This window comes from Anomaloglossus baeobatrachus, chromosome 4 (genome assembly GCF_048569485.1).
Source record: "Anomaloglossus baeobatrachus isolate aAnoBae1 chromosome 4, aAnoBae1.hap1, whole genome shotgun sequence".
Classification (NCBI taxonomy): Eukaryota; Metazoa; Chordata; class Amphibia; order Anura; family Aromobatidae; genus Anomaloglossus; species Anomaloglossus baeobatrachus.
Window position 1 is genome coordinate 449,421,215 of NC_134356.1, and position 7,232 is coordinate 449,428,446.

A 7,232-nucleotide genomic window follows, 5' to 3' on the forward strand; every position below is an offset into this window, starting at 1 on the left:
CCATTCCTCAAGGCAAATCTGCTCCAGCTCCTTCAAGTTAGATGGTTTCCTCTGGTGAACAGCAATCTTCAAGCCTGACCAAAGATTCTCAATTGGATTAAGATCTGCGCTTTGCCTAGGCCACTCCAATACATTTATACGTTTCCCCTTAAACACTCAAGTGATGTTTTAGCACTATGTTTCTCCCACTTTTGACACACCGAGAGCAATACCGCAGAAGAAATGCTACCACAGGCCTCCTGTATCCATTGTTTCAGGTGCCCCACATCCTGAATCTGCGGTATTGCTCTCGGTGTGTCGAGTGGGAGAAGAGAATCGCATTGACAATTCAAAACAATGGGCAGCACTTTGAGCACATCCTTTAGTGGGTTACTGTCGTTGCTCCATGTCACAAACGTGTCAATAACTTTATAATGAATAAATCTATGTTAAAAATGAGCACACCATTGTTTTTCTTGTGCAATTCTCTATGTGGTTGATGTGTTACATGACCCCTTTCCTATTGAAAAAAGGAAAGTTGAATTCAAAATGGCGGCTTTGCAGATGGTCGCCATGGGCATCACCCAGCCTCATATGTTTGGCCCCCTCCCATGTACTAATATGCCACAAACGTTAAGGTGATATCCGCAACCACGTCAATTTTATCAGGGTGTATCCATACTTATGGCCCACCCTGTAGATAGTGCTCACCTCACTTACTGCATATATAAAAAATAAAAAAAAAATCAACCTTTATTCTTTAACCTTTGTCCGGCTGAATTGTAACTATTCCCTTTTTAAATTGCAATATGTTTTTTTTTCCGAAAAGCCATAGAGGGCTGAAATTTTGTGACATCTCAGCCGTTTTGGTCCAGAATATATTGGACAAATTTCAATAAAATATCTCCACCCCCTTCCGAGATAAGGGGTCGAGAAATTTTGGCAAAATTATGCAGCCTGACAAAGGTTAAATGAATAGAAAATTCTGGCACACTCAATGAAAAATGAGAAAATAGAGATGCTGGTGATGCTTCAAACGTATATTTTATTTGTGCAAGGATCAAAAACAATTTTTCACATTTCATCCAACGTTTCGACTGCGTGTTTTACGGTCTTTATCAAGGATGGAATTTATCTAGGATAAAAGATCAGATGGTCAACATCCATTATATACATTACTATACAACATGATGTGTTCCAAAAATCGTGCATGATTTGTCACAAAATTCTTATTATCTCACAGACTTTTTTTAAAACAGAAAAAATATACATTCATGAATGATATGACGGCATGGCAAAACATCTGGATATAATAAAAAATAGCCTAAGGAAAAGTAAGGGATTAACCATGATATATTGAACATAAAGTCATAGTCAGAACACCCACCTAATCTTGGGATGAGTGGGGTTGGTGATATTTGACAATTATTTGCCACAACGAATCAAATGAATAGATATGCTTGAGATCCTGTGCAAAATAGTGAAAATACTCTTGTGAATATCATCTGATATACGAATCTATCCCAAACAAACAGGCTCAAAAAAATTTTTTTACAAAAAGCTGAAAAAAATATATTTTTTTGATCTGAAAAAAATATATATTTTTCTGATCTTAGTGCGCACATAAATTATCTACCTTCTGCAACAAATTTTGATAGGCAGTTGATGATGAAATCCACTTTCATGAATGAGGCATCAAGGCGCCTGAATAAAGATATGCGAAGTATTCTAAACAAATATATGTTTCAGTATTAGTATGATTTATGCAACATACATAAGAGGAAAACACTGCGCACTGTAACCAATATATTTCTAGGGATTCTCCTATGTATACAATCAGAAAAAGTAAAGGACACATAAAGCATAAGACTACCTTGTACGCTTTGTCTTAAAGGGAACCTGTCATCAGAAATTTCGCCCAAAAGCTAAAAGATTCCCCCTCTGCAGCTCCTGGGCTGCATTCTAGGAAGGTCCCTGTTATTATTGTGCCCCATGTGAGACCAAAATAAAGCCTTTATAAAGTTCTACCTTTTTGTATGCAGCTTCTGTAAATTCGTCACGGGGGCGGGCTCTCTGCCGTCCGTTATTCTGCCTCCTGGTCCTGTATGCCGCCCCCATCGCTCCTTTCCATATCTGATGCACCGCCCACTGCTCCAGCCATCCCCGCGCATGCCCAGTGCCAGTCTCACAGGACTGAGCAGTTTGACCGCTGGTGACGTGTGCGCAGGCAAGTGATTATGGACGGGACTGTGACTGTTATCAGCAAGTACCCGGCCATAATCTCTTGAGCGCGCAAACCTCTCCAGCGGTCAGACACACTGTGCTCAGGGTAGTGCTAGACTGTATGGGCTGCTTTCAGGGATGACGTCCCTTTGTCATGTGATAGTATTTTGAACACGCCCCTATCACATGACAAAGGGACGTCATCCCTGGAAGCAGCCCATACAGTCTAGCACTACCCTGAGCACAGTGTGTCTGACCGCTGGAGAGGTTTGCGCGCTCAAGAGATTATGGCCGGGTACTTGCTGATAACAGTCACAGCCCCGTCCATAATCACTTGTCTGCGCACATGTCACCAGCGGTCAAACTGCTCAGTCCTGTGAGACTGGCACTGGGCATGCGCGGGGATGGCTGGAGCAGTGGGCGGTGCATCAGATATGGAAAGGAGCGATGGGGGCGGCATACAGGACCAGGAGGCAGAATAACGGACGGCAGAGAGCCCGCCCCCGGGACGGATTTACAGAAGCTGCATACAAAAAGGTAGAACTTTATAAAGGCTTTATTTTGGTCTCACATGGGGCACAATAATAACAGGGATCTTCCTAGAATGCAGCCCAGGAGCTGCAGAGGGGGAATCTTTTAGCTTTTGGGCGAAATTTCTGATGACAGGTTCCCTTTAACAGACGCAATAGGAGGAATTAGTAATTCTGTAAAGGGTATTCTCCTTTCTCTATAGGAAACAAATGACTCCATATTAAGGACATCATGAGAATCAACATGATAAAAAATGAATTCTCAGTATGTCAACCCCAATACAAGGCATATATAGCAATGAATGAACAATACATGAGAATTACCTTAGCCTGGTGTGAATAGATGAACCACCAGGACAATAGGTGATATGTAAGAGACACGTCTCTGAAAGGCTATGCAGAAAAACCTGCTGATGTATGACAAACATTAGGCAATTAGTCTGGCGTGCTTTACAAATAAAAAAGTGCTCAGTAAGGTGCATACCTCTCAAGACACTTTTGGTTAGGGGGGGAAGACAGCCAAGCTGTAAAGACATAGGTCTATAAAGAGACAACAAAAGGTTCAGTGTCTATGTCAGGTAAAAGAATAGTGGTAAACGCCTCTTAGTATACCTTGTAATTGGTGATCCAGGGTGGGGGCCCTCAGGAGAATGTGCAGGGTGGCTGAAGTGAGGGCGCTTAATATAGTAGTGGCTGCGTCCACTTCCTGCTAAGTGGAACGCAGTGTGCTGACCTGTGGAGCGCACGCCGCGTATGCGCAGTGCGCTGAACGCACCGCGCATGCGCCGGGCACGGAGCACAGGCCAGTATGTGTGGATGACGTGTCAGCCGCGTCCTTCAGAAGTGGAACGCAGCGTACCGCGCAGGCTTGGGGCTTGGAGCACCGGTCAGTGTGAAGGGATAGGTGGTGTCAAGGAGGTGTGTTAGACTGTTATGCCCACCCCTATCTTGCAAGGGATGGACATGTGTGTGCTGGGCGTTGTAGTACACGCCACGTATGCGCAGCCCAATTAGTTTGGACCGCGCAGACGCCGGGCGCAGAACATCGGCCAGAATATGAATTATGCAGAATAAATAAGAGGCATGGTGTACTGACATATGGATCGCGCCCGCGCATCCGCCGCACAGTATATTGTGCAGCACATTTGCAGGGCATGGAGCATAAGCCAGTGTGCAAATAACATTATACAGTGAAAACCGCTTATTGTTGGCGGTATACTAAACCTATCAACATGCATTACAGTGCCAGGTAGTGCTCTGGAGAGGTGAAGTGCCGTGTTCAGATCATGGGTGGTTAATGTCACGGGAGGTAAAAGGAACCTAAAAAAGATATAAAGCCAGCTTTATACCTTACAATTAGGTGTGCGATCTCGTATGCGATGTGACACGCCCAGGTCGCATATGCGATTGAATGAGATTGAACGTAGGTCGCTCATTTGCTGCCACACGAGCGTTAGTAGTCTATGTTAAATTGATCAATTTTGTGTGCGATCCTTTAGATCATGTGTTCTGTGACGTATGCATTGGGCACCCTTTTTTTTTTTTATTTATTGACTTGCCAAGCATGTGTAATGTGTAGGGATGCGTTTTTACTATGTCATCTGCCATTCAGCTCTGCTACATGGCCGCTAACAGCAGCCACAGACAGCCATGTAGCAGAGCTGAATGGCAGATGACAGCAGACACAGACAGAGCCGCACTGTCAGAATGAACTCGGGTGAACCTCACCCGACTTCATGGTCATTCTGCGGCTTTGTCTGTGTCGCGTCCTGATTAGCGGTCACCTGTGAAGGACTCACCGGTGACCGCTAAACTCCTGAGTAAGTGAATTGAGCAGCCCTCTCTCATATACTCACCAATCCCCGATCCCCGGCGCTGCACGGCATTCACACTGCTCCGGCGGCTTTTACTGTTTTGAAAAAGCCGGCCGCCCATTAAACAATCTCGTATTCCCTGCTTTCCCCGCCCACCGGCGCCTATGATTGGTTACAGTGAGACACGCCCCCACGCTGAGTGACAGGTGTCACACTGCACCCAATCACAGCAGCCGGTGGGCGTGTCTATACTGTGCAGTGAAATAAATAATTAAATAATTAAAAAAAACGGCGTGCGGGTCCCCCCCAATTTTAAAACCAGCCAGATAAAGCCATACGGCTGAAGGCTGGTATTCTCAGGATGGGGAGCTCCACATTATGGGGAGCCCCCCAGCCTAACAATATCAGCCAACAGCCGCCCAGAATTGCCGCATACATTAGATGCAACAGTTCTGGGACTGTACCCGGCTCTTCCCGATTTGCCCTGGTGCGTTGGCAAATCGGGGTAATAAGGAGTTATTGGCAGCCCATAGCTGCCAATAAGTCCTAGATTAATCATGTCAGGCGTCTATGAGACACCTTCCATGATTAATCTGTAAATTACAGTAAATAAACACACACACGCCCGAAAAAATCCTTTATTAGAAATAAAAAACACAAACACATTCCCTGGTTCACCACTTTAATCAGCCCCAAAAAGCCCTCCTTGTCCGGCGTACTCCAGGATGGTCCAGCGTCGCTTCCAGCGCTGCTGCATGGAGGTGACCGGAGCTGCAGCTGACACAGCCGCTCCGGTCACCTCCACACAGCAAATGAAGACAGCCGCACGATCAGCTGAGCTGTCACTGAGGTTACCCGCTGTCACTGGATCCAGCGATGGATGCAGCGGTGGCCGCGGGTAACCTCAGTGACAGCTCAGCTGATCGCGCTACTCACCGCTGCTCCTCTCACCTCCACGCAGCAACTGAGGTGAGTAGCGTGATCAGCTGAGCTGTCACTGAGGTTACCCGCGGCCACCGCTGGATCCAGTGACAGCGGGTAACCTCAGTGACAGCTCAGCTGATCGCATGGCTGTCTTCATTAGCTGCGTGGAGGTGACCGGAGCGGCTGTGTCTGCTGCAGCTCCGGTCACCTCCATGCAGCAGCGCTGGATGCGACGCTGGACCATCCTGGAGTACGCCGGACATGGAGGGCTTTTTGGGGCTGATTAAAGTGGTTAACCAGGGTATATGTGTGTGTTTTTTATTTCTAATAAAGGATTTTTTCGGGTGTGTGTGTTTATTTACTGTAATTTACAGATTAATCATGGAAGGTGTCTCATAGACGCCTGACATGATTAACCTAGGACTTATTGGCAGCTATGGGCTGCCAATAACTTCTTATTACCCCGATTTGCCAACGCACCAGGGCAAATCGGGAAGAGCCGGGTACAGTCCCAGAACTGTCGCATCGAATGTATGCGGCAATTCTGGGCGGCTGCTGACTGATATTGTTAGGCTGGGGGGCTCCCCATAACGTGGAGCTCCCCATCCTGAGAATACCAGCCTTCAGCCGTATGGCTTTATCTGGCTGGTTTTAAAATTGGGGGGGACCGCACGCCGTTTTTTTTGATTATTTAATTATTTATTTCACTGCACAGTATAGACCTGCCCACCGGCTGCTGTGATTGGGTGCAGTGTGACACCTGTCACTCAGCGTGGGGGCGTGTCTCACTGTAACCAATCATAGGCACCGGTGGGCGGGAAAAGCAGGGAATACGAGATTGTTTAATGGGCGGCCGGCTTTTTCAAAACAGTAAAAGCCGCCGGAGCAGTGTGAATGCCGTGCAGAGCCGGGCCGGAGATCGGAGATCGGTGAGTATGAGAGAGGGGGTAAGAGGGATAGACTGATATGGATAGAGAGAGAGGGACAGAGATAGTGACCGACTGACAGAGATTAGTGAATGACAGACATTGTGAGGCGCTTCAGAACGCAGCTTTTCAGCTGCGCTCTGAAGCAGACCTTTTTTAAGCTGCGGTGCAGAGCGCACACCTGCGCACATAGCCACAGACATCAAAATCGTATGAGGGATGTCACACGTTACAATTGACTAGGTTCATACAACAAAACGTCCAATGTATGAGGAATAAACGACGTGTATGCGATCACCGTATTTTCGTTCAATCCTGATCACACGTAGGTGTCACACACAAATACGTCACGAACGATGCCGAATGTGCGTCACTTACAACTTGACCCCGACGACGGATTGAAAGATTTATTGAAGCGTGTAAAGCAGGCATCACATATCACCTATTGTCCTGGTGGTTCATCTATTCACACCAGGCTAAGGTAATTCTCATGTATTGTTCATTCATTGCTATATATGCCTTGTATTGGGGTTGACATACTGAGAATTCATTTTTTATCATGTTGATTCTCATGATGTCCTTAATATGGAGTCATTTGTTTCCTATAGAGAAAGGAGAATACCCTTTACAGAATTACTAATTCCTCCTATTGCGTCTGTTAAGACAAAGCGTACAAGGTAGTCTTATGCTTTATGTGTCCTTTACTTTTTCTGATTGTATACATAGGAGAATCCCTAGAAATATATTGGTTACAGTGCGCAGTGTTTTCCTCTTATGTATGTTGCATAAATCATACTAATACTGAAACATATATTTGTTTAGAATACTTCGCATAT

At 45.9% G+C, this 7,232-nt stretch overlaps 1 long non-coding RNA gene across 1 annotated transcript; it reads right to left on the reverse strand.

Moving 5' to 3' along the window:
* Positions 1–1,075: 1,075 nt before the first annotated feature.
* Positions 1,076–1,705, reverse strand: LOC142301656 (uncharacterized). The gene is made up of 3 exons (XR_012752860.1): positions 1,616–1,705; positions 1,367–1,447; positions 1,076–1,114 (listed from the first exon to the last, which is right to left on the reverse strand). It is a non-coding gene; the product is annotated as an uncharacterized LOC142301656 (long non-coding RNA).
* Positions 1,706–7,232: the final 5,527 nt, after the last annotated feature.